Below are 18,189 nucleotides of genomic sequence, written 5' to 3' on the forward strand. Positions count from 1 at the left end.
ACAGAACCAAATACATATTATGTACAAGTTTTATTAACTAAATATAGATATTTATATGAATATAAATAAACTAAACAACATACACACATGAATACATAAATAGGTTAGTGATAGGATGAAATTGGAAACCGGAAGAGGGTCTATGAGAAGAACGATCAGAATTTAATTTTCACAATTACTTCTCAAGAACAGCTGGGCCTTTGTCTCTATGATAATGCAGGTCTGAGGAATCTCTGGGAACAGGCTGACTTCTGTTTTTTATTTACCTGCTTAGCATTCAGAGGCTCTGAGTTACACAGTCATACTAATGTTATCAGGTTTGAGGAATCTGTCTTTTGTTTACCTGCTTTGTTTCAGAGGCTCTGAGTTACACTGTCATGCTGATGTTATCACTCTGAGGAATCTCCAGGAACGGGCTGACTTCTGTGTTTAATTTACATGCTTTGTTTCAAAGGCTCTGAGTTACACTGTCATGCTGATGTTTCAGAGTCTCTCCACCTCTATGTAAATCCCTCCCCCTTGAAAGGTATAAACACTGAGTTTTAGCTATTGAGTTAAGACTTGATGACTGCAGCTACCGACAGCTCGTGTTCTCAATAAAGAATCCTGCTGAAGATACATCCAAGTCTCCTGGTCTTCGCTTTTGAGTTCCCAACAACCTTTAACCTTCTGTGAGAATTATGATTCTCCTTCAGCATACAATCTAAAAGTCTAGGTACAATAGAGATTCTATGGGCCAGCATAACTGCCACGTCTGTACATTTTCTTTCTTGTGTAAGCTAAACATCTGGTATTCATTAATGGAGGATGGAATTGCCTCCTCCCCCTGAATGTTCGTTCCAATTCTATAAATTGTGTATTTGATAGAGCTCCTAGGATCCCCAGGATATGTTGGGAATCTAACAGGATATTGCCCATATTAAGAAGCTGTTATATAACGTCTATATGATATCTATGATGTAATGTTTGATTTTATTGGTTAGACTTGTATTCTTTTGTTTATGACTTTCACTATATAAACCCTAGACAATGGATATTAGGTTGAGCTTTTACTCCAACCAGCGCTGGTGTATTGTATGATCTGTTCATAATAAAGGACCAAGGTTTGGGGCACTTTTCGTTTGGACCATTTCATTTCCACTTCTAACAATTTGGTTGCTCGTCCGGGATTTCTCCAGACAGGCAAGGCAAGGCAAGGCAACGCAAGGCAAGGCAAGGCAAGGCAAGGCAAGTTTATTTATATAGCACATTTCATACACAATGGTAATTCAAAGTGCTTTACATAGAAGAAATTAAAATAATCAAAAGAAATCAGAATAATTAAAACAGTTTAGAATAAAAGATAAAATACTGAAATAATCAAATGAAATCAGAGTAATTAAAACATAAAATAAAATACAGTGCAAACAGTCGGACGAACAGTGGCACAGTGCTCATTCAGTAAATGCACAGCTAAACAGAGGTGTTTTGAGTCTGGATTTGAATGTGACTACTGTAGGAGCACATCTGATCTCTTCTGGAAGCTGCTTCCAGCTGCGGCTGGCATAGTAGCTAAAAAGCAGACTCGCCATGCTTAGAGTGAACCCTTGGTATTTCTAGCCGATGTGATCCTAATGATCTGAGTGATCTGTTGGGTTTATATTCAGTGAGCATATCTGCAATGTATTAAGGTCCTAGGCCATTGAATGATTTATATACCAGTAATAATACTTTAAAATCAATCCTAAATGTAACTGGCAGCCAGTGTAAAGACCTGAGGACTGGTGTGATGTGTTCATATTTTATGGTTTTGCTCAGAATCCTAGCAGCAGCGTTCTGTATGAGCTGCAACTGTCTTATGGTCTTTTTGGGAAGGGCAGTGAGAAGTCCATTACAATAATCCACCCTACTGGTGATGAAAGCATGCACAAGTTTTTCTAAGTCTTGACTGAAAACAAAGCATCTAATTCTTGCAATATTTTTCAGGTGATAGTATGCTGATTTAGTTATTGCTTTGACATGACTACTGAAACTAAGGTCTGACTCTAGAGACACACCCAGATTCCTGACTTGATTTTTAGTTGTTTGACCCCTAGACTGAAGGAATGCGTTCACCTTGAGAACTTCATCTTTGTTTCCAAACGCAATGACTTCAGTTTTGTCTTGGTTTAACTGAAGAAAGTTTTGGCACATCCAATTGTTTACTTCATCAATGCATTGGCAAAGGGAGTCAATGGGGCTGTAATCGTTAGGCGATAGGGATAAGTAGAGCTGTGTGTCGTCTGCATAGCTATGGTAAGCGATTTGGTTCTTTCTCATTATTTGGCTCATTGGCAGCATGTACAGGTTGAATAGGAGTGGCGCAAGAATTGAGCCTTGAGGGACTCTGCATGTCATGGATATCCACTCAGACTTATGGTCTCCTATACTCACATAATAACCTCTGCCTCCTAAGTATGACCTGAACCATTTTAGGACTATCCCAGAAACCCCGACCCAGTTTTCCAGCCTGTCAAGAAGTATGTTGTGATCGACAGTGTCAAATGCAGCACTGAGGTCGAGTAGTACCAGCACTGATAATTTGCCTGTATCAGTATTTAAGCGAATATCATTTATTATCTTTATGAGCGCGGTCTCTGTACTGTGGTGCGGTCGGAAACCAGATTGAAAATTGTCAAAGTATCCATTCGAGCTTAAGAATTTGTTCAGCTGATTGAAGACAACTTTTTCAATGATCTTGCCTATGAAAGGAAGATTTGAGATCGGTCTATAGTTGTTTAATATGGTCTTATCCAGATTGCTCTTTTTCAGGAGGGGCTTGACAACAGCAGTTTTCAGGGAGGTCGGAAAACTCCCAGAGAGAAGTGAGGCATTTACCACTTCTAGGAGATCTGCTTCTAAGCTCTGTAACACATTTTTGAAAAAAGATGTGGGAAGTGCGTCAAGGGCGCAGGTTGATGTTTTTAGTTGCTGTACGGTTTCTTCGAAAATTTTGCCATCAATTTCTTCGAAATCAGACACAGTGGCTACTTTCTCAGGCTTTTACTTTCTAAAAGTGATTTATTTTTATGTGAGCGGATGTTTAAAAGTGCTAACTTAACAGTCTTTCTTTTTGTCCCCACAGCAATCTTAGTATGTCGTGTAATAGGCACCAGATTAGATGGGTTTGCTGTACGGCTTTTGAAGGCCTTAGACTTTCTATCATGTAATCGAACAGCAATAGAAAAAGATACAGGCACACTGGGTTCCCGCTTGTTCTGTAAACTTTTGAGAAAGTTATTGTTATCATAGCGGGGACCCGACACATAACACTGAGAGCTGGTATCAGTTGTTTTTGGTTCACCTCGAGCCGCTGGTGGAGGGTGTGGGCCCTGGCGCCGTGGCAGAGGCCGAAGAGCTCTCACATGGGGAGGGAGAGGGCGAGCTGGGCCCGCAGGCTTTGGTGGTTGTGGGGCCTGGCGTTTTTTGGTTGGTATCTGGGGGCTCGCAGCAAAAAAGTGGGATAGTGTAGTTCCAGCATGCACCAGTTTTTCCATTTTCTCTGAGAAGCACAGTAGTGGAGATGCTGGAGAGAGGGATAACGTTTCCGGTGAGAGGGGTTGTTGCTCTGGTGTTATTGGAGGCTGTAATATGCTGTCCTGGTTTCCCTGGCTGTTTTCCAGAAAGTCGTCCTTGAGTACTGTATCTTGGAGCAGTGCTAGTATGTCACAGTCTGTCTGTGGTGAGCTCTGTGGGCAGGGCTCAGCTGAGATTGTGTCCGTGAGCAGAGGTTGCTGTGGCTGAGTGGTGTTATCACTGTCCTTGTGTGATGTGTCAACCGCATGTCCATTCAGGTGCTGAAGTGAAATCCTGTGGTCATTCATACTGTATCCAGGTGTGTGTGTGCCATTCAGATTGAGTGGATTGGCACACATTGCAGAAGGATGACGGTGGGGGAAGTAGTTATTGTCCTTCAGCACTCTTGAACCAAGTTTGTTTGGGTGGTGGCCATCCTGTTGAATCAGTTGCCTCTGACTCCAGAAAAGATTGAAGTTGTCAATAAAGTTCACTCCTTTTATATTGCAGGTTTTTTGCAGCCATGTATTAAGCCCAAGCAACCGTGAAACCTGTTTGTTCCTCTTGCTGGGAGTGGTCCACTGATGAATGTCTGAACTTTCAGTCTTTTAAGTGTTTCAAAAAGTTCATTGAAATCCTTTTTAAGAAGTTCCGACTGCTCTTTATGAATATCATTCTTCCCCACATGAATGATGAGTCGATTTGCAGGCTTATGTTTCATCAGAATGTTCTGAAGTTCCCTGTTTACATCAGATGTTGTTGCTTGTGGAAGGCAGCACGTTGTTGTATCCCTGCTATTAATGTTTCTGAATACGGAGTCGCCCACTATCAGAGTCCTGGGCCCGGCTGCGCTCTGAGCTGAGTGCCGCTGTCTGCTCGACCTTGAGCCCCAGTTAGCATCAGTGTTAGCTACTGGCTGATTCAGTCTGTGTTCGATCACATTCATCAAATTTGGGGATTCCTCATTCATTAATACTTCAAATCTGTTCTCAAGATGTATAGGCGGTGGTAGGAGACCAGTGTTTGCAGTCCTTGTCAGAGCCGTATCTGGGGTAGAGGATGCTACTGCAGTAATATGTGATGCTCGTGACAATCTGATGTAAGGAACTCAGCTTTTTGGAAATATTAATAATCAATAATATCTTGTTATTATTAATTATAAATATTTGGGTCAGTTAATTGGATTAACTTGATGTGGCTGAATTAATATTACAATCAATTAATCAGTTCTTCCAACGAACTCTTTTGATTATTAATTTATTCTAAGAAAAGGGTATCTTCCCTGGCCACAGAAGAATAATTATTTCTTCGCCTGTCCAGTACTTTGAGCCAGTAGCAAAAACCGTGATCGTAAAGTGACTTGTATTGCAAACAAAACAGAACCAAATACATATTATGTACAAGTTTTATTAACTAAATATAGATATTTATATGAATATAAATAAACTAAACAACATACACACATGAATACATAAATAGGTTAGTGATAGGATGAAATTGGAAACCGGAAGAGGGTCTATGAGAAGAACCATCAGAATTTAATTTTCACATTTCATTGAATTGAATACTTGCATTTGTAATGGGAACAATTCTTGAAGTTGTTGAAAATTGAAGTCGTTGATGGTTCCGGCAGTGTCAAGTGGAAGTTGGTTGAGCGTTCTCTTTCTCCAGGAACGAATGGCTGGTTTGTTCAAGGCCTGGGAATCTGTTGAGGCCACGACGAGCACCCGGGAGAAGTGAGGAAGTCGGAAGGATGGGTGATTGGAGTCGTTGTTGGTTGGAGTCTTGGTTCCAAAACTCTTGAGATTGTCCTTGGTTCTTTGTGAGAGAGTCATCTCTCTCCTGCCTGAGCCCATATCTGGTTGGATCGAGGCCTGCTGGGCCCTGGGGCCCCCATGGAGGGGGAGGGGGAGGGGGTTCCCCAGTATAACCAGAACAGTGTTGCGGCTGGATGAAAGAACTAAGAGAGAGAGGTCACATGTGGACTGTCACTAATAAGGCCTGGAAAAGATCCTCCCCTAAGGGTTGAACTCGACCAATCAGAAAGGTGACATGTCTGAGAGGGAAAGTGGCTCTTAGTTGATTTACGGATCTTTGTCCCTAGCATGATTATACCTTCATTAATTCTCAGATAGCTATAACACATCCACACTGCATTCTAGAAGAAGGTGATGTACATCAAAGTGTGAGTCATTAAATGAGGATTAATTAGGTAGGAGGCATGATACAGGTGAGGTTACATTGATCGTTAGTTGGTTGTATACCAGGATACATACCATAATATATACCTAATAGTACACGAGACAGTAAACCATTTAAACTGTTTCTTTCACAGTTTTATGCATGTTCATTTATAGATCAGTTAGTCTATGATTAATGCAGCAAAGTCTGTTTTAAAGAGGGTTTCTGTTTCATAGTCTCTCTCTTGAGTCTGTGGCCACATTCCTCGGAGGTCGTAAAATCTCCTTATCATGCCCTGTAACATGACACTGTTTCTGCCCTTGTGTTTGTTCATTTGGGCTGTGTGAGGAGTTTCATAAACCTTTGTATATAATGAATAATTAGTATGTGTCTGATTGGTCCATACCCTACAGATCCCCCCTTTCGATCGTTGTCGTCCCCCCTCAAGGACAACCACGAGCGAAGTTGGAAGTGCAGAGAGATCAGACACACACTTGTCATAGAAGGCTGGAAGGCCATGGTGGCCTCTGGTTGCTCGTGTCTTCTGGAGCGGTGGTCGTTCCACGGCTGGTGATGTGGACAGTAGCCAAGTCCAGGTCTCTGCAGCAGGTGTTGAGGCAGCAGGTGTTGGGGCATTCTGAAGTTCATTAGTTTTGGGGCAGGTGTTTCCTTGTGGTTGCAGGAAGTGGTTAGGCCTCTATGTAGCATGGAGAGGTTTTCAAGCTGACCTGGTGCTGGTGGCCGGAGGTCAGAAGGTGGTTGTTAGCCTCTCAGTCACGAGAGGTCTGGAGGATTGAAGTGTTGTTCTGTCCTTATGGTGGTGCCGACGCAAGCTTGCCTAAGCTGGGGTGGGCAAGGAGTCGGAAGCTTGTACCTTACAGGACTCCTCGGGTGAGTCCTGTGCAGGGAGCTATTTTGCTTGTGTCAGCGGCTCCAGTAACTCTGAGGCAGGTGCGTCCAGCTGTCCTTGCGGAGCCTCAGATTGACACCTGTGTGAAGGGTATGGAAGAGGATGCTGTCGTTGACAGCCGTTGGTCCTCCTGTGGTGTTTGCAGGTTGAGGGTGCTGTCCTCCATGGCTTCTTCAAGGGGCTTGGCTGGTACCTGGGTTGTTGCCATGGTGACAGTTCTGTGCTGGTCCTGGGCATGCTCAGTCCAGCTGCATTGAATCTGGTTCGAACCTCAGTCTCTAGCTGGTCTGTAAGGCTTTGGGCACAGGTCCGCTCCTTGTGGGACGCTGTGATCTATTATGTGAGGTTGTTTACCTTCTTTTTTATACCCATAAGGTGGGTAAGGAGATGAGAATCTTGATCACCCCGGTGTGGCTGTAACTCTGGCTTGGGTCATGGGTCGTTTGTCCTCTTCTCTCATGGTGCAGTTGCGTTGGCTCTGGTGCCGTCGGATGTCAGCAGCCATGGGTGGAACAGTGTTCCTCGCGATGGCTTGTCAGTCTTTGCGGTCTCCTGTCCGGTTAAGGTCAGGTTAAGCAGAGGATCTGCAACATTTTGGCACACTTGTGATGAGAGACTAATGCATGACCCTAGAAAGTTCAGAGCCACGGTTTAATGGGTTCGCTAGATATGTAGCATAAAGCTAGGTATTTCATGTGTAGCTAGCTAGTGAAGTGTGTATTGTATCCTTATCACCTTAGCTGTGGATGTTAGGAGGCTAAGACTTGTGTGGTTCCGAAAGTATTTCCTGGAAAGGGCATAGCCGAGATGAAATAAATGACTTAAGATGGTTCTTATGACTAAAATATTTCTCTGGACTTAACTGGTGGTTCACTACGGCTTGACGAAGTGAAGAATAGGAGGAAAAAGGACAGCTTTCCTATTCAAATTATGCTTATTATCAATCCTCAGGACTATAGTTATGCCCTAGTAATCGTTGAAATTACTTGTGTTGCAGGGTCATAAAAATTAGTGCACTTGTTGAAAATAAACAAAATCACAAATAAAGGTGTCTCTGGTTCCTTTCTGGGCCCTATGGGAAATGGAACCACATTTGAACAAGAGAGGAAATGGAAATAAATCATATACATGACAGAATAGACAAGTGAATAGCTGACTGCTATTATTATCGAAGTAAAATAAAAATAAAAAGGACTTAAGTAAGTGATCAAAACAGTGGGAATGATCTGAAATTGAGAATAATCAATAGCACTAGTGACTAACCTTTAGATTTGCCTGGACCAACACTCCATAGTGGGTCACAGCTGTTGCGTGTTTAAGACCGCACCGTGTGTGTCCCTCCAAAGGTTTAGTCAACATGCTGATGAAAATTCTCATAACTATAAGAATTCTTCTCTAGCTACACAGCTTACATGTAATTAAACTTGGGTTTAATTGACAGGGCATCTGCAAATTTAGCCTACAGCGCTCAGCAAGGACTATGCCTAAACTAGTGAAGGTGAAATTCAGCTATGAAGAATTGAAAGTAAGGAAAGAGAAAAATTAGAAACCCTAAATGGGGTTAAAGAAAGTATTTTAGAATACTTTGCGCTGTATACATAAAAGCTGTAATTAAGGCTTCAGGTAAATGATGCTAACCGCTAACTGTAGAAGTTATTATGTAGCTTAGCCTAAGCTGGATGGATGCTAGGTTAGCTTAGCTTAGCCTAAGCTGGATGGACGCTAGGTTAAGTTAGCTTAGCCACCTATGCTGGTTTGTTTACAAAATGACGTCACGAGTTAGCATTTCCTGTGACAAGTCGTTGTCATGGGAACCAGTGCATGTCAGAACAATGCAACAGTCCATGAAGAATGTCTGCACATTTTAAATGAGTTATGCATGTTTAAACGGGTTAGAAGGGGGCGCCTATACTTTAAGTCTTTCAAGAACTTGATGTTACATTCAGTAAAATGCAAATGTGGTTTGGCATTTGCAAATTTTACTCATGGAACTCTTCTCTTTACTTTAAGCAACTTATTCTATTTGTTTACAGAGTAAGGAAATAGATTTGCTGTAAGTCAAAGCTTGTCTAAGCCTATATAGTTACGTCCATCTCGTGCATAAATACTGACTTTTCAGCGAGTGAACAGTTTTGATCGCTAGGTAGCTCTCTGCTTGTGCCAAAATTTAGGTGAATTACATCAATCTAACAATAATTTGTAAGGTCTTTACTTTGTAGAAAGGGGAGCATCACCCAAGTCTACGTGTATATAACACTGTACTGAGATTCCTTCGTCAGAAACAGATTAAGCAATACTGCAATTTGGGTTCCTTCAACCAAAGCAGACTAATAAATACCGGTACAGTTTGCCTGCCGCTGAGATGAGATTCCTTTGTCAAACAGACTTACGCTTTAATGCTGAAATTACCGATACCAGTTGAGACCCTTTTTTTTTTTTATTATTATTATTTTAAGTAGAGATGTCAATTCCAGCTATCGTTTTATCTGCATTTAGACAAGCCAGCAGCTAGTGATCAAAATGTGTATCGCATATCATGTCCCATTTGGATCGGAATGATCAAATAAGCACTTTTAGGATAACAGTAGTTACGAAGGGGCTCTAGGTCATGTTAGTTTTCCCAGCTTAGGTGGTTTGCTTACTATCTGGCATTAGGGTGACGAATGCCCTATTTGGAGTTTGTATTTCCTGTAACAAGTCATTGTCATGGAAACTAATGTGCAGCAGTGTATATTTCAACCAGCGGGTGGCACAATGTCTGTATGTTTCAAAAACCAGTGCATAGTCTGTTGGCACGTGAGGCTTACACCTGCATTCAAGATTTTCTTTAAATCAGTAAAATTCAAATTTTACTAATGCAAACTCTTGCTTCCTTTTGAGCACACATTTTCATCTACTTTAAAAGTTTTATGTCCTATGCTGACTAGGAACTTTGTAGCAGAGTCGTGCATTGTGGTCATGCCGTGTGTCTTCTGGGTTTTGAAGTTCAGAGTCAAAAGGTTCTTGAAGCTGGTGTCTTCCTCCATCACAGGTTCGTTGCAAGCTCCGAGGTAGCTCGCTTGATTTCTGTGGTAGTAGCACAGGGACTTTCAGGGTTACCCTGGTTGGTGTCTGGGACCGCGCCCAGTCTACATTCAGACTCTTAAGTCTGAGAATCCTGTTGTGATGGCTTGTTCCAGCTGCTGGTAGTTAGACTGGATGTTTTCTGGCTGCCGAGCCAGAAAGCGTCGCAACTCTGGGCTGGATGTGATCCTGGTCAGATAGAGTCTAGCAAGCTCTGGTGTAAATGCAGGGATATGTCTGGCCGTTCGGTTGAGGTCTTTGAGCGTCACTACACGCGTCGTTTCAAGATTCTTCTGAATCAATCCTTTTCCTTCCACGGCTGCAGAAGCTTTAAGGAAATTGTCTGATGACATGTTAAGCAGAGGGGTTTGTCCCCCCCCCCCCTTTTGTGCAGGGCTGGGGAGGCCTACGCTGCTGATGCGAAGTTCAGCAGGGTACATCTTTCTCGTGGGGTCCATTTGCAGTTGGTTGGACTGTTTCAGTTCTATTTGGACCACATCGAGCTGGACTATAATGTTGCAGCATCGCTGAGTCAGTGTTGGGACTTCAGCTCTGGCTGCAAGCCGATGGCTTCAGCGTCTCTCTCTTTGAGTTCAACCAGTTCCTCTCTCGTCTGTTGGCAGGTGCTCAGCAGCTGTCAGAGCCGCTTGAAAACTGGTGATCTCTTTCAGTTGCTCCACGCTGTCAGGGTCTCTGCATCTGTCCTGTGCCTTCTCCCGTTAAGCAGGGTTCGTTCTCTGTGGAATCCTGTGGCTGGCAGCGTTAGTTCATTTACCTCCTGTTTGAGAAGATAATGCTGGTCAGCTCTTGGTGGCTCAGGCTGGGTGTCAGACGTCTGCTTTCGTTGTTGCCTAACTGTTCCTTCCTCTGCCGTGGCAGGTCGTTGCCTGCTTCAGGCTGAAGGATGTCCATGACACTGCTCTGCCGGGTCTTCAGGTGGTCCTGGTGGCAGGGCCGGGTGTCTGAGGCCTACTGGCACACTTGTGGGAACACGAGAGAGAAATGGCAAAGGCAAATGCAAGTTTCTACAGAGGTGGTGAGCTATCTGTGTGGGAGAATGGCTATGTGGAGCAGCTACAATTTAGTGTTGGTGAGCACACACAACAACAAAAAAAAAGTTTTGAGTATCTTAGTTGACTGCTTTAAGCAGCATCGACTGATGACTGGGCTCTTACATGTCATAACCTATTACTCAAAAATGCTGATGGTTCTTCTCACATGTTGTGCTACGAGAGTAACAGATAGAGAAAAAACAAAATAAAACAATAGGATGAAACCAGGAAAGAAGAGGAAGAAAGGAGTGTTTTACCTATTTAGATTTAGCTAGGAGACATAGGTAAACAGGAGTCACTTATGGGTTATGCTGCTGTTAGACTAAGCTACCAGGGACACATCAGACATCTCAAGGTCCAAAAGAAGAAGAAGAAACAAGGGGAAGTGTTTCCAGTTCTGTCTGGGGCCTACTGTGCGTTTGTGTTTAGCCGTACTTCATGTATTTAGCTTGGTGCTAAGGAGTGAGGATGGGTAAAACACAGACAGGAAGTAGGATATTAATGACCTGTGTAACTCGCTATGGAAACAACAGTCGCTAGATATTGTAATCCTATAGAGAGAGAGAAGATGAGGATAGTGACTAGTGATCTAAAATAAGGTAAAGGTAAAGTTAGAACGTCCTTATAGCTCTAAGAAAACTAAAAGGAAAGGGAAGCGTATCAAGTAATTTAATTAAATTTCAAATTTAGTTAAGCCCTTTTTTTTTCTTTAGCTGAATATAAGAATTCAGGCTGAAACAAAGGTAAATAACTAAATTGAAATAAAATAAAAAAAAATGTATGTAAAACATTGTGTGTTCTCATAGCTCTGGTAACTAGGGGGGAACTTGAATAAGCAAATTGATTTAATTAAATTCCCAATTTAATTAAATTCAACTTCACTGAATAGGACGATTCAGGCTCAACAGGTGTAAATACACAAAATAAAATAGGGGTAGATTTAAGTAAAAATAAAAGAAACACAAATAAAAACCCAAAGTATCTGGGTTTCAATCTGAAAGTGAAACCAAGAGGAAGGGGTCGAGAGATGGAAAGAGAGAGAGAAGATGGTGGTTTAACGCTCTTATGAGACGTGCTTCGCCACAGGACTCCACAGAGAACGAACCCTGCTTAACGGGAGAAGGCACAGGACAGATGCAGAGACCCTGACAGCGTGGAGCAAAACTCTTGAGATTGTCCTTGGTTCTTTTTGTTGAACTCGACCAATCAGAAAGGTGACATGTCTGAGAGGGAAAGTGGCTCTTAGTTGATTTACGGATCTTTGTCCCTAGCATGATTATACCTTCATTAATTCTCAGATAGCTATAACACATCCACGCTGCATTCTAGAAGAAGGTGATGTACATCAAAGTGTGAGTCATTAAATGAGGATTAATTAGGTAGGAGGCATGATACAGGTGAGGTTACATTGATCGTTAGTTGGTTGTATACCAGGATACATACCATAATATATACCTAATAGTACACGAGACAGTAGACCATTTACACTGTTTCTTTCACAGTTTTATGCATGTTCATTTATAGATCAGTTAGTCTATGATTAATGCAGCAAAGTCTGTTTTAAAGAGGGTTTCTGTTTCATAGTCTCTCTCTTGAGTATGTGGCCACATTCCTCGGAGGTCGTAAAAACTCCTTATCATGCCCTGTAACATGACACTGTCTCTGCCCTTGTGTTTGTTCATTTGGGCTGTGTGAGGAGTTTCATAAACCTTTGTATATAATGAATAATTAGTATGTGTCTGATTGGTCCATACCCTACACTGATGTCTCGAGTGCCTTTGGGTCTCGCACCCTGTTTGTGCCATCGATTAGTAAGTCGATCGGCTTGTTTCTCTACACTCAGTATGGCCTGTCGAGAAGCACTAGATTCATGGGACTCACCGGCTGTATGCTGAGGGCGTCCATGACGAAGCTCTGTTGTGTGTTCCGTCTGGTTTGGTGGTCCCGCAATTAACTTTGTTTCAAGAATTGCAATCCTTTGTAAAAGTCTGTGGCAGTTGGAGCAGCAAGTAGATTCCAGAGGAGGCATTTTCTTATCCTTATGAATGTAGGCAGTTGTGTTTTCTCTTCCCCGGAATGTAAGCTTTCAGTGGGAGGCTGGTCGAATAAAATAATTCTGCTTTTTTTTGTAGTAATCAAAGCGTTTGAGCACTGTGCTGATTTGCTGAAGTTAAAATTAGGTGATAAAAGGAGATAAAATATAGAAATATAAAAGCGATAGAGCAAATCGCGGAGCAGTAAGCGAGAGCGTCCGAACAGTAGCTGAGCAGGAAGTCAGTGGCCGACAGGTAAGAATTAAGTTTTTTTTACAAAAGAAAAGGTTGATTCTTCCTGTCTGCTGAGAAAAATTTTACCTATAGTGCCGTGATTTTCACCATATTTGGTGAAATTTGTTTGTTTGTCCGTCGTATATGCGTAACGTTTGTCCGTCGTATGTGCGGGACGCCTGTCCGTCGCATGAATAAATGCGGGACATTTGTCCGTCGTATAAATAAATACGGGACGTTATCCTCGTGTTTGTGATCGTAAGCGAGCAGAACAAGGAAAATTGATCACTTTCCTCCGTTTGGAAATAGATTTGACAGAGACATTCGGTTTTTCTCCTGCAAAGTCTATTTCGATTTACCTTTGGTCTTGGTTATGGATAGATAATACATTATTTTTTATTTATTTTTTAGTCTTTTTCTTCTCTCTTATTTCTCTCTTATTTCTCTTTTATTTCTCTCTTTATTGGCCAATTTACTAACACAATTAGTTTTAAACTGCATGTTTTTCTTTGTTTTCTATTTGGCCATGCTGTAATTTGTTTAAGTTGCATTACGGAGAAATTTTTGTGTGTTGATAATGGGGAATAAAATTAGTCCACCGTTCGAAGATGAATCTCCGAAAGATTTTATGATTAGAAATAATCAAGCATTTTTTACGGAGCTATTTGTCAAATTTAGCTGGCTGGTCAACTGGCAAATCACAATTAGATCCGTTCCCTCGTGACGGCTCATTCAAAGACGCGGTGTGGCAAGGGGGGCATGGTTTAGCAGAGTCTGTAGACGAGAGCGAGGGCGGAGCCGAGCGGTGAGTAAGTGGGTCAAGTGCAAAATGACGAACACCTGTTTCTGATTGCAGTGATTGGCGTGGGGAGACCGGATAAAAGCCGGATGTCAGAGAGAGATCGAGAGAGAGAGAGAGGGACTGGGATCTCGTGCACACATGAACTGAGTTTTGATGCTGTGTTATTCTGTTTGTGGAACGTGCTATAGGTTATCTATGGCGAAGGCGCTCATGCGCAACTGTGATTCCTGTTCCGAGTTATTAATAAAAGTATACGAGACCCAGTCACACCGACCCTTGTCTTCTTCCATCCTCAACATATTGAACCTTGATCTTTGTTACACGCGGATTTACGCGAGGCAAAAGGCATGATTTTTGGAAATTGGGGCGACCCCGATTGGGACTATTCTTATATGAAACAATCTTATGATATCTGGAAAAACATGCAATGCTATAGGAACAAAGGTCCACAAAGAGTTGAGAATATGGGCAAAAATATGATTCCAAAAACTTAATTGGCTGTGAGAGAGAGTGTAGTTTCTGCCGTCCTTTCTTCTCCGGCCGAGAGAGACCGAAATTCTCTGATGGAGGAGGGGCGGCTCTCGCAGCCTAGGGAGGAGGAAAAAATACTCTCACAGTCTGTGGAACAGAAAGTTGCTCCGCAGCCTGTTGCAGCAGAAAACTCCTTTCTGAACCAAGCAAAAACAGATTATACCCCGATCTGACGACCGCGACTTTGTGTCCTTTTGTTGAAACTTCAGAAGGATTCAAAATTCATCCGTTACAAATTTCTGAAGTGATGGCAATTTCCAAGGAATTGCCAGACCCAGCACGGTCGCCACATCAATTTGTTTCGAAGCTTAAGCGGTTAACGGCTTACAGCCAGCTTACTGGTCGTGACTATCGCTTCATTTTGACTAAAACATTGCCTGCTGACATTACAGAGGAAGAATTAATTGATGAGGTTGATCTGTTAGACCCAGTGAACGACGCACCACCCGCTCGGAGTATTGTGTTTAAAGATTCGGATCCTGTTGATTGTTCCGACCCTACGAGCGCATTTAGAATCGCTGATTATGGAGATTTTAATCCCGATTGGATTTGGGCCAATCCTGGTAAGCTGAAACTATTTTTCAAGCAACTGACTGCATTTTTAGTGAAGTTGTCTTCTGCTAAACAGGACATTTCGCACGCAGCGAACACAAAGCAGAAGGTGGGAGAAAGTCCACTTGCATTTTTTAATCGATTTCGAAATGCTTGGATTCACGAATCTGCGATTCCTATTGATGAGGATAATTGTTTGTTGTTTGTGAACACGTTTTTGAATAACATGCACAACGAGACTGCACAAATGATTCAAATCACTACCACTAACATTAGTTACATTTCTGTTGATGAATTGGGAAGACGCTTGCGTGAACTTTCGTCTGCTGGGGCATTTGACTACTCCAGAGGAAAAGTTCTCGCAATGTTTCAAATTAGTTCTGCTGTCCAAAATCGCCCGCCACCCAATGACAGAAGGGACATAAAGTGTTTTTTCTGTGGGTGTCGCGGACACACGCAGCGCTTTTGTAAGAAAAGAGCTGAGAGATTTCAGCGAAATATTGATAAACAGATGTTCAGGCGCTCTGATGGCCCGATGCCAAAACTCCCTCCCTTCATTCCTCCCTCTGAAAAACAGAGACCTGTTTATCCAACCGCATGGCAAAAGCAATGACTGTGCCAGGAAAATGTGCTGCATTTTTCTGATAACTTTTCACAGATTTCAATGAGTTATGCAAACAAGTCAAATGTTTTGCCCTTTATTGAATTGAATGTTGACCGCAAACCATATGTTTTTTTAATTGACAGCGGCGCCTCCATCTCATCGCTGTCTTCTACTGTTTATGAGGGTCCAATTACAGGAAAAAAACTAAATTCTATAGGAATAGACAATGTTCCTGTGGTTTGTAATTTGACACCAACTTTACCAGTTACCTCTAATGATGTACCATCATTGTTCAAAATGCATGAGTTTGCAATAATTCCTGATTCTCCATTCTGCTTGTTAGGAAGAGATTTAATGCACAAGATGGGTGTTAAATTGGAATTTGACTCTGACTCTTTGCAACTCATGTTTCCAGCAGCCTTTTCTCTTACGACCGACACAGGAAGTGCTCCCTTCGAGGATGTGTCTGCAACTGGGCTCGGACAGGAAGTTGCTGGGGTGAACCCGAAACTGTGGGCGGCGCATAAGGATGTCGTAGGCCTACTCGACATTCAACCTTATGTGGCCAATTTTGACAACGAATAGGCCTGTGTTTCAAAAACAATACCCGCTTTCAAAGGAAAATGGGAGGGAATTCGATTCCTCATTGAAGAGTTTCTGGCTCAAGGCATTCTGGTTCCCACTTATTCACCTTACAACACACCAATTAATCCAATCAAGAAAGCAAATGGTTCTTGGCGCTTAACGCAAGATTTGAGAAAAATTAATGATTTGATAAAACCACTTGCTCCTATTGTGCCAGATGTACAGACTATTATTAATTCTATCCCTTTGGAACATGCATTTTTTTCTGTTATTGATTTATGCTCCGCCTTTTTCAGCATTCCTGTTGACCAACAAACTCAGCCACTTTTTGCTTTCTGTTTTCAGAATTCCCAGTACACCTGGTCACGACTCCCACAGGGCTTTCGCGATTCCCCGGCCGTTTTCTCCGCTGTAGTGCACGCAACGCTGAAGGATGTCAGACTCCCTCCTGACACCTGCCTGCTCCAATACTCTGCTGACATTCTCGTCACTGGTAATTCTGCGGACATGTGTGCTGTTGCCACTACAATTGTCTGCAACGTTTTAGCAGAGGCTGGTTTCAAGGCATCTAAGGAGAAACTTCAGTGGGTGCAGAGGAAAGTCACTTACCTTGGCCATGAACTGTCACAAGGCCAAGTTCGCCTGTAGGCGGACAGAGTCAAAGCCATCGCTTCGTTCAAGCACCCCTCAACACGGAAGCAAATGCAAAGCTTTCTGGGACTGGTCAATTACTGTCGGTTATGGATGCCGAATTGTTCCATGTATGACAAAATCCTGCAAGACGCTACGCTGGATGACAAAGAGGACATTACATGGACAAGTGAAATGGACCAAGCGTTCAGACATTTGAAATCCTCTCTTCCATGCTACAAGCGAGATTTTCACCTGTACGTGCACAAAGGTGGGGCCACGGCGGCGGGAATCCTGGCCCAAGAGCATGGGGGTACTTTCCGTCCATTAGCTTATTTGTCTAAAACTCTTGATGCAGTGGCTCGGGGACTCCCGGCCTGTTTACGTGCAGTGGCGGCTGCAGCGATCATGGTACAGGATGCTGAAAGGGTTGTTTTATCACATCCACTCACAGTTCACACATCACACCAAGTGGGAACGATTATGCAAAATATTTCTACTCAACACATGTCTGCTCAACGCCGTTCTGGCTATGAGGCTATATTATTAGCAACTGATAATTTAACGTTGAAAGTAACTTCTGTTATTCATGGCCCTACTGTACATCTGCACAGGTTGTTGATGGATGGTGAATTTGAGAGTGATGACCACGACTGCCTGACCAGACTCCAAACTTCGACTGCCTGCAGGCCAGATGTGTCTACATCTGTCCTGGAGGTGGGAGATAATTGGTATATAGACGGATCCTGTTTCAAGCCAAATGACAATTTATACTTGTGTGGATATGCTATTGTTGAATTACCGGATCGTGTAATTGAGGCATATTCGTTGCCATATAAATCAGCACAAGTAGCAGAATTAATTGCTCTAACGAGAGCTTGTCAATTGGCAAAAGGTCAGTGCATCAATTTATACACTGACTCCAAATACGCGTACGGCACTGTCCATGATTTCGCTAAATTGTGGGAAGAAAGAAATTTCAAAACCTCCGACGGAAAACTAATTTCCCATCATAACATCGTGGCCGAGCTCATCAGTGCAGCACAGCAACCATCGAAACTTGCTGTCATTAAAGTACCTGGTCATAAAACAGGTGAATCTGATGAGGCCAAGGGAAACAGGTTTGCAGATGAAGTCGCGAAATGAGCTGCTAAAGAAGTCATACTTAGTCCATACGTAAATGAACAGAACACCGAAGTGCCTATGATGAATTTGTCGCGAATTAATGATTTGGACATTAAAGTACTACAAGCTAATCCTACGCAAGCCGATTTGATTCATTGGGCCGCGAACGAAGTAAAACCAGATCAAGCTGGTATTTTAAGAGACAAGCAGGGTAGAATCGCTCTACCAGCATCCACCGTTGTAATGCTGTGCAGGCATTATCACGGGGTATCACACGTGTCAAAAGAAAAAGTGATCCAAAATTTGAATCAATCATACTGCATAGCAAATGTTCGAAAGAATACTTTGTTGAT

The sequence above is a fragment of the Siphateles boraxobius genome, unplaced genomic scaffold (genome assembly GCF_051911475.1).
Source record: "Siphateles boraxobius isolate OS27281-9 unplaced genomic scaffold, OSU_SipBor_1 48, whole genome shotgun sequence".
NCBI classification, from domain to species: Eukaryota; Metazoa; Chordata; class Actinopteri; order Cypriniformes; family Leuciscidae; genus Siphateles; species Siphateles boraxobius.